We start from the raw sequence: 16,724 nt of genomic DNA on the forward strand, positions 1-16,724 counted from the left end.
ACGGCATTGTGGCACGTTCAATGACTGCCAAATAATCAGAAATCTCATACTTAATTAATGACTATCAATTGAAACATATTTACTATACCTCAAAGTATGAGTGTACCAATTTTAATTGCCCATTGCAAATATGGTAAGTCATGAGGGTGCTAACCATGCTCTATGACTCTATGACTGTATGACTGACAGTTTTGCTATGCACCAAAATGTCAGTTATGTTTAATGCTATAAATAAAAATAACTTTACTTATATTTTAAGATAGGTATGTTAAGATGTGGGAATGTTAAAGCATGAATATTAGCTGTTGTAATTAGTATATTTTAATGAGTCGGTTTTTTGCACTGCAGGAGTCACTTGGCTGAGTGACAAAAAGGTTCTTCCCACTGAAAACGCTATGTCCAGATGAACAAAATCCACTTTTGGGGATGTACTTACCTGGATGATTGAGCATGTATCAAGACAATGAGTCATTTACTTTAGTAAAACTGTAATGCAACAAGCACAAAAAATGGGCTGTAAAAAAAAGAAAAAATATCTGAACAATAGCACCGACTTTTAAATAGCAATCAAGCCCAATAAACAGTTTCTTTTGTTAAAAGAGGGGCCTAATGTCCTCCACAGTTATGTGAGATGATAAAGCCATACAGAAAATGATTACTTCAAGATATAGCTGCTAAAAGTCGTTCTACTACCGAATTACGTGTATGTATCCTCTCTTGATTTATTTCCAAAGTTTACTCACTTGATTTGGATTACTGAATGGAACCTAATCATTTTATTAATCTATACACACAGAAATAGCCACACAAACTAAATTAGTTGGTCAAATTTTATTCAGACACTTGTTGAAATAATCACACAATGTAGTCCTTCTAATGACAGCAACATACTGTTGTTAGGAGGTGGTGGGATTGTCACATGCAGTGAGCTAGCATGATTTACTTAAAGCTGATGTGATTCCCAGATTGGATGAACTATTTGCATTTTCCTCATCATTATTTTTATTTTTGTTTTCTGATTGCTGATTGGTAGTGGTTGCCAGAATTATGCTTTCGCTTAAAATACAGTGTTAGCTACTAGTGCCTCAATTTCTTGGTTGTCTAAGAAATTCATCCTATCAGAGCCTTCAAAAACAAAAAATAAAAACAAAAAATATATTTTACAAAACATAATTCCAATTAAAATAGTTAGCTGGGTAAAATGCCACATGTTTTATGTCATGGTACAGTTAGTGCGATTCTTGATTCTTATGATAAAATGCAATTATATTTTAATCCCACAAATCTCTTTTTTCTTTTTATGAGAGCTCACACACTTAAAGGATATCCCAAAGTCACACATTTTACAACAGCAACCTCATTTTATAAATGCAATACACTAAAAAACAAGGGGAATAAAAGCAAAACATTAAGAGCTTTTTACAGAATAAATTGCATGACTGCAGTGAGAAAGCAGTAACATCACGACAATGTCAGTAGGGACTGGGGAGAGGGTTTTAGGAAGGATTCGAGTGCCAGGTCTTACAACTGCAGCACAGATCATAATAAAATTGCTATTTGCTTGGGTATTACCTTCATGAATGACATCCATATTAATAGGAAGAAAATTCTGCATCTTCAAGTTAGGATTTTAAGGGGGATAAGGGGCGGGGACACCAACTGATGTGCAACTTCTACTAAAGCTTTAGCATAGGAGTAATACTAATGATTCTTGACGCCAGCGAGGCTGACAAAGTGGTGAATTTCCTATTACTGACATCATTTAGAAACTAGGGTTTGACTCCTGCGTGAGACCGTAATTTTCTTTACTTTTCTTTATTTATGTAATTTTTGTTTTCACTGGCAATTTAGTGTTAGGTTAGGACAAAAAACAAATTAGGAAGGTTAAAGACAGAACATTACTAGATTGTGGTTTTAATTAAAATGTAACCTTTGACAATGCTGAACACATGAGAAGCTATTAGGCATATCACCCAATTTGTAATATTCCTAAACATTTCTTAAGGCAGACAAGACACTCCTCCCCACCCCCAACAACGGCATCCAATACACACTCAACACAAGGCTCCAGCCTGTCTCTCAACCACCCAGGTTAGGAGGGAACTGAGGAGGATTAATGGCAAGAAGGCAGCAAGCCCAGATGGCATCAGCTCGAGGGTCGTCAGGTCCTGCGCGGACCAACTGTGTGGGGTGATGGAGCACCTCTTCAACCTGAGCCTGAGGTTGGGAAGAGTCCCACAGCTCTGGAAAACCTCCTGTGTTGTACCAGTGCCAAAGACTTCACGCCCCAAGGACCTCAACAGCTACAGGCCGGTGGCTCTGACATCCCACCTGATGAAGACCCTGGAGCGGTTGGTCCTGGCTCAGCTTCGGCGCCTAACAAGCTCATCACTGGACCCACTTCAGTTTGCCTACCAGCCTGGCATTGGAGCGGATGATGCCGTCATTCACCTCCTACATCGTTCCCTCGCTCACCTGGAGACCGCTGGAAGCACTGTGAGAATCATGTTCTTTGATTTCTCCAGTGCCTTCAACACTATTCTTCCCTCGGTTCTGAAGGACAAGCTGGAGAACTCTGGAGTGGACCATCACCTCACTACCTGGATTTTGGACTACCTCACCGACCGACCACAGTATGTGAGGACTCAGGGCTGTGTGTCGGACAGGGTCGTCTGCAGTACGGGGGCCCCACAGGGAACGGTTCTGGCTCCGTTCCTCTTCACCATCTACACTGCAGACTTCTCCCACAATTCCACCCAGTGCTTCCTGCAGAAGTTCTCTGATGACTCTGCAATAGTCGGCCTCATCACTGATGGGGACGACAAGGAGTACAGAGGACTGACTCAAGACTTTGTGGACTGGTGCCAGCTGAACTACCTCCAGATCAACGCCAGTAAAACCAAGGAGCTGGTGGTAGACTTCCGCAGGCACAAGCATTCTCCACTGCAACCACTGAACATCCAAGGTATGGACATTGAGGCTGTGGACAGCTACAGGTACCTTGGTGTTCATCTGAACAACAGACTGGACTGGACTCATAACTCAGACGCCCTCTACAGGAAAGGGCAGAGCAGGTTGTACCTGCTGCGGAGACTCAGGTTGTTTGGGGTGGAGGGCCCACTCCTGAAGACCTTCTATGACTCTGTGGTGGCTTCTGCTATCTTTTATGGTGTGGTCTGCTGGGGCGGCAGCATCTCTGCTGGGGACAGGAAGAGACTGAACAGGGTGATCCGAAGGGCCAGCTCTGTTCTAGGATGCCCTCTGGACCCAGTGGAGGTGGTGAGTGACAGGAGAATGGCGGCTAAGCTGTCATCCCTGTTGGACAACGTCTCCCACCCCATGCAGCAGACTGTGACAGCACTGAGCAGCTCCTTCAGTGGGAGACTGCGGCACCCACTGTGTGGGACGGAGAGATTTCGCAGGTCTTTCCTCCCCACTGCTGTCAGACTCCACAACAAAGACTTTAACTGAACAAACACACACATCCACACATGTGCAATAATCCTTTCTGGCATCGTTGTATTTTTACTCAGTTGTATATAGCATTCGTATTCTATTTTTATCTTATTGTATATTTTTATTCTATTTTATTCTACTGTATATAGTATATTATTTTATTCTATTCTGTACAGCTGTGTACTGTATTCTTATTGTATTCTAATTTTTGCGTCATAACTTTTGCACTGTCCACTTCCTGCTGTGACAAAACAAATTTCCCACGTGTGGGACTAATAAAGGTTATCTTATCTTATCTTATCTTATGCTGGCTGGGTCAGTGTCATTTTTGTTGTAATTGATGTCTGGTTTGTTCTGTTCCCTAGTGATGGGTAGGGATGGGTACCAGTATCTGACATAAACAGTAGTAACCAGACCGAAAAGCAGCGCTCATTTCCGTGCTTTTTTTTTTTCCCTGAAATGTCATACACTTTGGATTCTAGCCAATCATTTTACCTTTGCAAGGATAGTAGGCGGGCCCAGGTACGTACGTTCTTTTAGAGCAGAGCTACAGATTGAAAATGCCCAAGGCAAAGCGGTCAAAGTCTGGCTGTACTTCACAGCAAAAGATGCAAACTCAGCAGCCTGCAACAAGTGCTTTAAGGTGATACTGTGCAAAGGAGGTAACGCCTCGAATCTGATGAAACACCTGGCGACGTACAGCATTTTGTTAAAAGTCGAGAAATGCGCCGTATTTGATAGCTTGCTGCGAGACCTCACACCGGGCACATCTACTGCGGGTGGGTTGTGTTCTCCATTCTTTAAGCACCGTTTCAAAAGTACCAGTTTGGTACTGGTATCGGATAAAACCTAAACGATACCCATCCCTAGTGATGGGTTCATGCTACTTATCTCTCTGCTTTAGGCTTTCCACACATGCGTGTGGAAGGATTGGGAGTTCTCAAAACAGACTCATGCTGTCAAATATAATTAAGCTTTTGCAACTGGAAATAATCATTTCTTTGAATAAAGTGGTCCTGAATGAGCTGTGATTGTTTACCTGAATAAGAGTGAGCAAAACATAAAAGGAGGAGGCAGGAATACAAATGGCAAAGAGATGTTCATTACAAATGTAACTGAAATGTCACAAAGGATCGTAACCCGAGAGGAAATACATTTCCATTCAAACATGATTAAAAAACGTGGTTTCGTTGTGCGAGAACATTTTTTTCATTTGGAAACAAACTTGTGTGGATAGATTTTACTTGTACTGACTGACAGATGTATTCAATTTCCCCAGCATTGTTTAGTGCTAATTGTCAGCTTTTGAGTAGATGCGTTTGCCCCTCAGGACACCGTCAAACTGACTGTTCTCAAAAGTCATTAATATACGTGCCAGTACTGACTCACTATTCAATATTCAACAAAGACATCATGCAAATATCAGAACTGTGGTGGTAAGAGAAGGCTGTGGTGATTTTCTTCATTGACCTTGAAAGCCAGCAGCGGTTTCTCGGCATTGCAAAATGTATGGCTATGTATAGCTATATAGCGATGTATTTAGTTTACTCAGTGCTGAGTGTTTTTCATGATTCTTCACAGAACTGATGTATTTGCCTGAGCTTGCTTTATCAGATGTTCCTTTTTTAATGATACAGTAATCATGCCATCATTCAATTCACTTCATTTAAACTGTATTTATGTCTATACTTCTCAAAAACAGTCAAACTAAAGGTGACTATTCCTCATCAAAAGGAATTAAACAGAAGCTATAATTATGCACCAATATTCTTTAAAGAAAAAAAATCGTTTCTATTCTATCCTTAAACGACGTCCATCAACAGACGATCACAGTTCTCTAGAAAATAACCTTAGCAATGACCCGAATCCAATCCACTGGAAGACATAATTGTTTCTGTTGTCAAAAACTTAAATGCGCAATTGATTTTGTTTCTTATTTAGAAAGTTTTAACTGAATAAAATTTTATAGCTCATAGTTCTGACCAATATCTAAGTACATTTCCACTTCTTTGATATGACTAAGGCCTTTACTGTGAAACAAACATGAATTATGGACTTAAAAAGCATATTATTAAGTTTAACTGCACACTCTCATCTTATTATTGATCATCTTTAAGTTTCGAAAGCAACTAACAGCATTCTTGGAATTTTACCTGCTCTTATTTGTGCAGTCAGTGCGTTTGCTGTTGATTTAAAACTCGTCTAATTAATTATTCAAGGGTATTATTTTCTACAGTGAATCTATTTCCTGCATCAGCGATGCCAGTAATGGCTCCCAGAGGATTCTGGAGTGCCATACTTTCACCTCCTCTGCTTATAAGAAAGTGCCTTCATAATAGGGCTGCAAACAAATTCAACACACACACACACAAGCACACAAAAATCGATGTTTCAAGGACTTGCAGTGTTTAACAAAGTACTAAGTGAATCTCTGTTCTTGTTAAAGTGCAAGTTTTTTTTTTTCCAGTATCCTCTATTCCACTGAAGCTGTTTCAAAGATGTAATACCAGCTACAATGCAGCTGAATAGTTTAGGTGAACTTAAATAGAGTGTAAATTGAGTTTTGTGTGACTCATCATGCTATTGTAGCAGAAGTCTGAAATGCCTTCCAAGTCCCACTCTTTGTTCAGAGCCCTATTGTATTATTAAAGAAATACAAAGTTAATGACTTTATTTTTCTTGTAAAGGTATATTTAATCAAAGCTAACAGTGGCTAAAGTGGACACAGAGGACCAGCTGTTTCATCTGCCTGGTAATTGATGTTAATCTCAAGTATTACATAAACACACAGACATGTTACATATAATAAATAAATGTGAAGAGAAATGTGGGAGTAGTTATTTATAAAACTGCATTTCCATGGAGAAATAATGAAGATAATCTCCAAACGGGCTCTAGTCGTGACATAAATGATTCTCCCGTTGATTCGTTTAGATTAGTTAGAAATATTGGGGACATATGTGCTTCGAAGCCTGCGGTGAACTTTGCATGGTCTTTATGAAACGGAGCGATTGGAATTTTTAATTAAAGGTGTTAGAAATAAATGACCAGACACAAGGTGTTTTGAACAGGATGTGATGTGTCATATTTAAAAGAAGGGACCGTGGCTTTTCTTCTTCGCAACTTTTTAAAAATCTGCTTCTCTCATTTAAAAGATGGCTGATTAAACCTCTTATCTGTTCTGGTGTTATGTCATGGTAAATCATGTTCAGTTTAACAAACCTTAAACTCAAGTTTGCAAAAAAAACCAACTTTTTCTGAAATAAGCCCACTGCACAAAAAAGCCATATAACCGTGATAAGCAGGACAACTCTTCAGATTATATTAGATTAGAGGAGATGAGTTACAGGGACAAAAAAAAGAAAAAAGCATTTTAGTACATGTACCAATATAATCTGAAGACACCAGAAAGGAACCCCCTAAAAGTATTATCAAGATATGTTGTCTCAAACTAAGGAATGTTTTGTGCCTTTAATGAACAATGTCCCCCAAATTACCACTCAGAGAGCCATTTAAACTTTGAGGCCAGTGGACAAAATAAACTACAATCATTTCTTCTAAAAATGTCCAACTGCACAGACTTCACTTCCAGAATAGTTTTTGACTGAAGGAAAAAAACGTCCAGATGAAAAAATGCTGACCACCAAGAGTTAATATCTCTATACAGAGTTTAAATAAGGAGGCATGAGGCAAGTTCCTCATCCAGAAGACCCGGTTAGCATGGGCCTGGTTAGGTGTAAACACTTACAGCTACTTGGTTAGGAAACAATCATGGTTCATGTTATACATAAACCATGTGATGAAAAATGAGCAGTGTCATTTCAATAAGCAGAGAACATTTGGAAGAACTGCATATGGTTTATTGAGATAGAAAAATTAATGAATTTATTTGGCAATTAGACTCTGATGACCCATCATGGCAGGACTAAGTGGTTATAGGATTTAGGACGGGACACCCCCAGAGTCTAAGTGCTGGTGGTGGTGAAGATGAAGAGTGAGGCTTGGATGGAGCGCTGAGTGACTCTGATGACAAGGAGACTGGGAGGAGGTGGGTTGCATGAATGAAAGTGTGAAAGGGAGAATGATGGAGAGGACCACACAGATTCACGGAACTGCTCTTCACTGGATCTTTGTGTTAACTAGTAGTTGAACAGTTCCTACCTAAAAAGTACCTAAAAAAGTGGCTAGTGTGTGCATAGCTGCACTTTGGCTGTGCATAATATTAAAGATCACAAGCAGAAATAGTCAAAGCCTGAGCAGCTGCAGGCAATACCAAAGAAATGCATACGATATTGTTTTACATCCCACTATTTGCTTAACAAGCATCACCACAATATTTGAATTAGTTCTGTTCATTTGTTACACATGCCATCTATTGTAGCCACTGTTGGAATAACAGGCTTAGATTAACCTTAAGACATGAACAAACAAAAAACCCTGATCGGTTTTATCAGCTATTTCCCCATCCTTACATATATGATGATAAATGATGGAAGAGACAGGCCAAAAAAACCTTTGTTGTTTTTTAGAATTATGGCAAATACTACAAGTGTAGGCTGTCATCAACTGTCACCTGCAGCAATGTGTTAGTTGGGAATTAATAGAAAATGTTTTCAGGTAAAAGAATGACTCACCAGAGCGGCTGCTGGGCTGCCAAGCTGAACAACATTTTATCACAACCTTCTACTTACAGCTTTTATAATCTGTTCTTTATGATACTAACAGAGCTGAATGTTGCTGTGTGCAGTCAGTGTCCTGACTGCTCTACCCCTTAGTGCTTTTGAATCAATGAACCTCTTAAAAAGAAAAAACATTACCAGTATGGATAATTACAAGGCTGCCAGCCTGACTTAGATTAGAAAAAGATTTCTCTAATTCTCTAATTCTAAGAATTTTTCAGTATGTTTTACAAGTTAAAGAACAGCAGTGGTGAAGGGATGTAGGCAGCATGCATCCAGGGTTTGATTCCTGGCTGTGTATAGCTGATCCAGCAAATGCTGTTTGGTAATTTTAAAGAACCTACAGAGTTAACTACCCTGAGAAAGTCCAGCTAGGAGTTCCAGTGCTGAGGGCGAGAGACTTAAAAGACCAAATCAGGTAAAAAAAAAAAAAAAGTGGAATAGTTACCTATAGGCAACCCTTGCCCAAGGATCTTCTGGTTGAGGCGTTACTCATTAGGGACCCATATATAAAGAGTATGTTTAATTAAACATGTTAAACAGGTTAAGTTCTTATTATACAGGACTTGCTGGTGGACCCATTCCATAGAATCACACCAGTAAGCGTGATGGTGACCTCCTTCTGCCCCATCAGTAGACAGCTATAAGCACAACCCACAAAAGGTCCAGTTGCAGAAAAGGGAAAAAAGTTCAATTAAACATAATGCAGTATAATGTAATGTTTGGAATCCAGTGAATCCAAATACATTTAGTTTGTGCCATGTGTATATTAGATAGGTTATATTTCTTCCACTTTAAGGATTCTGCATACAAGAGTTAATAGAAAAACAAATTCAGATTAATCTTAGTAATATAATGCCAACATTATTTGCCCTTCCATTGCCAATTTTCTGATATCCAGTTTACAATTTTCTCCTACAACATAAATATTTTTCTCTCTCAAAACTGACAGTAATTGTAGTAAAGAGAACAATTAATAGCAATGTCAGCTTTGCCACAAATAATGTCTTCCATAGATAAACCCCATTTCATTTAAATGAATGTGCCAAGTTAATCCACTGTCTTATTATTGTCTGCTGATAATTTTGAGTGTTTTATAAACAATGTTTTGTAAAGCCAGGAGCAGAACAGATTCTGCATGACTCTCCCCATCAGAATGACACTTAAAAAAAATCATTAAGCCTCTGCATTTAATTTAGTGAGCAAACCTCTATTTCTATAATAACAAAAGGATTTCATAAACAGGAAGAGACAGATGAAGAGACTGGAGGGAAGGCCAGTAGTAAATCTATATTTCTACGTTCATATACAATAGAAAAGAGTCAGGAAAAGATGGGTAAAAAGAAAGATGAATGAGAAATGACTTTACACAAAGGATAAAAGCATTCGTTAATATAATTCTGTCCATTACTTCATTCAAAAGGATAACATTATAGAGACTCGTTGATGAAAGTGGCCAAGGAGCCTCACCTGCAAGATTTAAAGTCATTCTTCTTCTCTTAGGTATCGTTTCTCATTTGCATCACAGTAGGTAGATTTATATTAATGCATTTAAATGTTCCAGGAGATTCTTAGACATTTGGACCATATTAACACCTACTTTTAGGTTCATTCATGTATCTAAATCCAGTGGTGGGATCGCAGCTTTGATTTGAGACAAAGGTTTCATAGATCGGTTTTGTGATCTTTAAAAAAATATGATCTTTATTATTTTATATGTTTTTCCTGGACTTACAGGTGTAGGGAGAACACTAAAAGTAAATGCAACCCTCCACCTTGCTTACTTGGTCTCACAAAGTCAACCAAAGTCTACACAGCTTTGCTCAAACACTGTAATCATTGGGTGGTCACACACAGACACACACACGAGAGACATGCCCGGCCTTAATGAATATCCACAGTGCCCTCTACTGGGGACAAAGAAACGCACCCTTTAACTTCATCTTTGAGAAGATTAATTTTGAACAGAAATCCCAGTTTAGGGAACAGGTGTTCACATCAATGACAGGAAGGACATTTTGTTACTACTTTTATTGTGTGTACATGTGTTTGTGTGTGTGCACTGATCGTTGCCTCAGCCACATTTCAAGAACTTGAGTTTTGGAGAGCTGTTGGGGGGGGAAAACTATTTTACAGTTTTCAAATAGTATAATTTCTACAGAGACAACTTAAAAGTGAATGTAGATATAGCATTGTTTTAGCATATTTTAGTGCAAAAAATGTTTTTCAAATCTCTTTCTAGTCTCAGAGGTAGTCATATCTTATTCTATAACCACTTATAGGTTCATTTTCAGCTTATTTTGAACATAATGGAAGATCAAAGATAACATCTTTTGTTTAATCGCTCACTTCTACCAGTAGACAACTGCATGGAACACATTATTCCAACTGCACAACATGTGTTTCGCTCTAGTTTGGTAACCAGCTAACTCAGATGAAGGGAAGCTGATGTGTTACTGAACATAACTATACTTTGACAAGGCATCAATATACATAAGTCTATTTTAATGCAGGAGCTGTCTGACAGCTGCTGCCAGCACAGCAGAAGCAAATACCCCAACCCCAGGACAGGATGTTTCTCAGATGCTTTAATCTTAGATGTACAGAATGTGCAAAATTATGATTTTATGGAAATGATGCAAATAATCACACTGCCATCCTCCATTAGTATGTGACAGCCTTACATTATGCAATGTTATGCATAGTGTTCTGTCCACCCACCACTATTGCAGTCAGAATGTAGAGTGATGGTGTGCATGTCTAATAAATATTGCAGGAGGATACATTTGGACCATCTACCAAACTGCATAAATCAAGAAGCTTTCCAGCCCCACATTATAAAGCCTTCTCTTGGCTGCATAGCTGCTTGGCCCTTCTACTCTCCAGCAACTGTCAGTGGTTACTCATAAGCATGTATGTATCTATGCTTTCATGTTTGCCTGCACTTGGATTAGTTTCTCAGCAAGACTACACATGTAGTCCTTTAACTTCACATAAACCGTGTACAGTTAATTAGTACTGAGCTGAGTAGAACGGGGCTAGCAGTTTATACCAAATACCACCTGCCAGGTAAGACCTTCATTTATCAGTGTGGGATAAAGGTTTACTACGCCCTGTTTCTTAGAAAAACTGGGCTGGTTTGGCAGCTTTTTAATATGGGAAGCAACGACAGCAGGTATTGAAATCACTTTCAGTGAGAAAGGGCGAAGGTTTTAGGGATATGGCAGGTCAGGGTCCTGTGAGATTTGCAGCTTGTGTGCCACTAATCCACATCCTCAGGCACATCTCTGAGGTACCAAAATTCCACTTTTTAAGATGACAACCCAGATTTATCATCTTTACCCTCAAAGTCCTTTTGTGACTTTGAGTTCACAATTGGAAGAAAATGTCATTTTATACTGTTAATTATTAAATTTTATAGTGTACATTATGCTGCAAAATTTTTTTTAAAGGGCATAAACAGAAAGGCTGGTGTTTGGGAGCCTTCCAGCTGATACTCAAGTAGCCATTTATTTGTCTTCAGTGAACATGACGAGTGGGCGAGCACATTACCTCGTGTGACCGTGGCTTTTGAAAAGTCCTTAGTGTGCAGTAATGCAGATTTGTATATAAGTGCAAACATAACGAAGCAAAGCAGAGACTGAATCAGGAACACTGCAGCTAGCCGGCTGGTGGGATATAAACATTCCAATGTTAGGGAATGGGATTTTACACTTGGATTAAAGAAAAGTCAGTCAGTCACTTTTTTGTGGTCAAACGTTCTTCTTCCTTCCTTCTTTCCTGCTATAGTGTAGTGTTACCTTCCTCAGTCTAGGGGTTGTGGGGAAGTAACAGTATAAGTGTCCAGGAGAAAGAGGCAGGGAGCTAGAACTGGGAACAAAACAGAGGATTATCATTAATAATGAAAGCCAAGTCAATATTACAACCAAGAACAGAAAGAAATGGTACAATAAAACTCAGAAGCTGGGAACAAGTCAATAAGTTTAAAGAAGAGGGAGGGAAAAAAGAGCACTCAACACAGACAGAGAAAAGACTTTTTTACCGTCTCCTCTTCCTCTGCTTAGCTACAAGAGCTGATTGCTGAGTGAAGCTTCAGGTGTGCACATTTCAGCTCCACAAGAAAGAGGCTGGTGTCTGTGACAAGAAGGAGAGAGCAAAACCACACACCCACACAAGTGAAACCACTGCAGGTCTGCTAGGGCCATAATATCAAACAAGAGGAAAATGTGTTAGTGATTGTTACCTCTACAGAACTTATAAAGTGAGAGAAAATATCTTCAGGAAGAGGCTTTGGCCTTTGTCTGTATGTAGATCTACTGCATACGCTATTTGCAGGATTGTTTTTATGTTTGTTTGACGCCACATCACATCAGTATGCTACATAAAATAGATAATAAATAGAAAAAATAATAAAAATTCAAGATATTTTTTGAGCATGAATAGATAGCATGACTAGATAATGATTTTGTTGCCGCCTTGCTTGAAATATATTAGTCCAAGCTTGGCTGACCTAAAATTTATGTTAAGGGAAAATTCACAACATCAGTAAGAACAGCTCAGTGTATTAGAAATCCATTGATATAGGGCAACACAGTTCATAGGGACACATAAGGACATTCTACCAGAAACCTTTTCCAGTAATTAAATGATGTAATATTAGCAAACTTCTGCTTAAAGGAACAAAATAAGGGAGGGCGGACTTGGGGTGGACTAATTAACAGTACACCTTCCAGCAAAGTCAAACAGAAGACCACTGCTGTGGGACAAGGTGCCTCACTTACTTCACTGCTTCTAAGAAAAACAACTATTTCACTGAACTCATCCATTTTACCTTTACTGTATTTAGTGACTTTTTTCTCTCTGCTAAGAGCTCAGAGGTGTGGGTTTGTTTGGGTTTCTTTTTTTAAAGAAACCCAGAAGCTTAATGCTGAGCTGGAGCTCAGGAAGCACAAATGGCTGCTGATGAAATCAGTCACTGCCAAAGCTGTTGTAAAGTTGAAACTGAAACTTGGCCACATGTAGATGTGGATATTCCTTCAGAACTGAGGCAGGCAGCCTGTTATAGGTACGCTGCCAAAATAGCTGGAAGTTGTGGTATACACACAAATTCTGTGACATTATATTACAGTTTATTATTTTCTATCAAACGGATAAGAGAACATGAGTAAAAATAGAGAAAAAAGGGAAAGATGTTGGTTTTTTCTTGAGAGTAAGTGAATTTAAACAAGATTTGGGCAAAAGGGTTGCAGCAGCTGTCATCATGGAGAATGTAAGAGCAAGTGGAGGTGGAGAGAGTCCACTGACTTTATATGAGGGTCTTCTTATTTTCAGTCCTGCTGTCTGTGGCACCTTCACTGCAGACTCGGAAAGGTTTTGCTGGAAAGCTTTAAGGTATCACTGGGTCCCAATGGCTCATTTCTATCCCTACTGAAGGACACTCAGTCCAGCATAATTAACAACATGCAAATTGGGCATCACAACATTATAAAGGAGTCTATTTTATACAGGTATGTTCCAGACTATTTTAAACAGTATTCAGCTTCTTTGAAAGGAAACAGATTTAGACCCAACTCTTTCTCATAACTACTGTCCAATCTCCAAATTACCTCTACTTTCAAAAATTCTTTTTTTTACCAATTATCTCTTTTACCTTTTAGAGATAATCGAAGCCAACGACGTGGACACTTTAGAAAAAAACACCCCTTTTTACTTAGGGTTGTGGCATTTTAAAGAGTGCAGACTCAGGTAGTTTTACTGTTCTTATTTTACTAGAGCTGACTGCAGCATCTGACACAGCTGACCATACAATTCTCCTCAAAAGACTTAGAAATGAGGCTGATGTTAGTGGAAAGGTGCTGAAATTGTTCTCATCCTACATATCAAACAGAGTATTTACAGTTACTATTAACAATTTTACTTCATTAGCTGCTATCATGGCATTCGGGGGTCCCAGAGGGCTCAATCTTTTTACCTGTTTAGTTTAGTTTATGTGTGTTGCAACTTAGTCATGTGATCAGTAGCTGTACTCAGCAGCCAGTTTGTTAGGTGTGTCTTACTAGAACGAGGTTGGACCCCCTTTTGTCTTGAGAAATCTTCGTGGTATAGTTTCAGCAAGGTACTGGTAAGATTCCTTAAATACAAATTGTACTTCTTTGTTCCTTCTCTGTTATTCTACCTTATTATTTTCTATTCAGTTCATGTATTTTGAAACATTTGAATGCTTGGGAAGTTGTGGTTATGATAGTGTTTGCTTGCATGTGTGTTTGTGTATCATTTTGTCTGTAAACACGATTAAAATGTGGCTTACATCCACCACATTCTTGAAGGTCATCTTAATGATTCACTGGTAAAAATTGACAAAAAGCAAACAGTGCATTTAAAAAGAACAAAGAAAACAAAATAATTATATACACTAAATACACTATTCTCTTAAAAGTAAACATTGTTTTTTTACTATCTGTGGTCTGCAAACCTGATCAGTATTTGTTACTTTAGTGCTATTCCAGGACATTAGTACCCTTCTGGTTGTCCCAGCAGCTCTAAATGCAGGTCTACAACCGACTCCAACAGCTCATTTGGGCAATATTAATGTCACCCTGCATAAAAGCAGCCGTCTCAAGGCTGATATATATATATATATAATGCATGTTCATAGACTGTCAACTTCTTAATCACAAAGTAATGAATACCATACTTTATCCTTCTTTTTCACTCTATAATTAACATAATGGCTGAAACCTGAAAGTCGGTATTAACAGCAGGGGAGCAATCACTGTTTATTTTCCACAACTAGACATGTTTAATCAACCACAGCTCTTGCCCTCTGTCGGCCAATGAAAGGATTGTTTAATTTAAGTTGCTTGACAACCAGAAGCTATGTCCATCTTTTATGTACAGTCTATTGTCTACTTCCACTTGTCAAATGAGTATCATTGTGGTTTTGCATTTGATTTGCTGTTGTCAATATCTCAGAATTTCTTTTATTCAATTATAAAGAGATCCTCAACAGTACTTTGAAGAAAGGTTAACTAATGCAGTGTCTGTGCATTGCAATAAAAGCGTTTCACAAAACTGTACTCTACAAGTTTAAAAAAAAAAGGGGGTGGGGAGTTTATGCAATTGCAATTTAATTTCATAAGATAAGATAAGATAAGATAAGATAAGATAACCTTTATTAGTCCCACACGTGGGAAATTTGTTTTGTCACAGCAGGAAGTGGACAGTGCAAAAGTTATGAGGCAAAAATTAGAATATTGTGGAATAGACATTGTGGTAAATCCTTTGCTGGAGAGACAGCAGCCAAGTTTATGAAAGTTCAGCCTGGTGAGAGAAGTGGAACTAAGACTGTTTCAATGTAGGGATTCAGACTTGGCTCAACCTCTCTGTATTAAACTTCACAAAGCATACAGAGAAAAGAAACACACAAATGGAACTATAAACATCATCGAACTGCAGAGCAACTTTGCTGAATTTATGTTTTCAGAGCAGTATCTAAAAGCTACATTTAAAGTCCAGTTAAAGCTGTCAACTGGTGGAGTGGAATCACTGTGACAACCAGGCAGATTTTAAAAGAAAAATACTGTTATGTGGTGCCACAAAGGTATGAATCACAGCCGTATTAGTCAGACTGTCAACATTTGAGCAAAAATCTATAGAGGCTGTATTTATCTTGCTAAATCCTGACTCAGTGTGCCCTGCAGAGGCTGAAATGAGCAGCTTGTGTGTATTTGTTAAGGCACCTTCAAGGACACATCTTGAAAAATCATTCTGAAAAAATAAAGTAAGAATATGAAATGATCATTTCACTTGTTCAAGACTCTGTAAGTTGGATGTCATGCATATGGTATAATATTTTTATATTTTCATGTCCACATTCATTTTTGTTTTTGCAGTGTAAGGTATTTTATTAGTTTTTCTGCATTAAACAAGCTGTCCTCCTAAAGTGCAAAAGGGAAAATATGCCTAACACATAAAAGATAAGAGAGGATTTATAGTATATGTCTGGTTGTTCAACAGGAGAAGCAGCATTTTATTTATAAGCGGGAAAAAAAGATATCAAATCAGTTTCCGCAAGGGGTTGAAAACAAATGCTGTAAAATTTGTAACAAATGTAACTTTAAATCTTGAGGTTTGAGACAAGTTTATTGTCTGACTTTCTGTTATGTTTTGGTTTGTTTTACAATGCATTTTTCAAAGTCAAAAACGAAAGATTTCTACAACACAGCACGTCTGCTGAGTAAGAACAAAAATGCCCTCTTTACACCTCTTCGGGGAACTGGTGGGCTTGGATGTTCTCAGAGCACAGTTTAGCAAAACATTAGCATTCACCGGCGATGCATGACAGCCAAATCCTGTTTTTCTTTACCGTATGAATTTGAGCACCGTGAGATGTCAGTTTCTATTTGACAGCTCATTTGTCAATCCTTTAGGCTTCTGTTAGGCATCTTCCTTTCAGTGTACTGACATGCAAACCCTTCACCTGTCCTCTCAAGTGGAAACATCCCTGGACCTTTGCCCAAAGTTGGTCTAGCTCCCACTGTTAGACCCCCTACACACATTCAGAGTATCTGAAAGCAAACAATGACCAGT

This window comes from Maylandia zebra, linkage group LG16 (assembly GCF_041146795.1).
Source record: "Maylandia zebra isolate NMK-2024a linkage group LG16, Mzebra_GT3a, whole genome shotgun sequence".
Taxonomy (NCBI): Eukaryota; Metazoa; Chordata; class Actinopteri; order Cichliformes; family Cichlidae; genus Maylandia; species Maylandia zebra.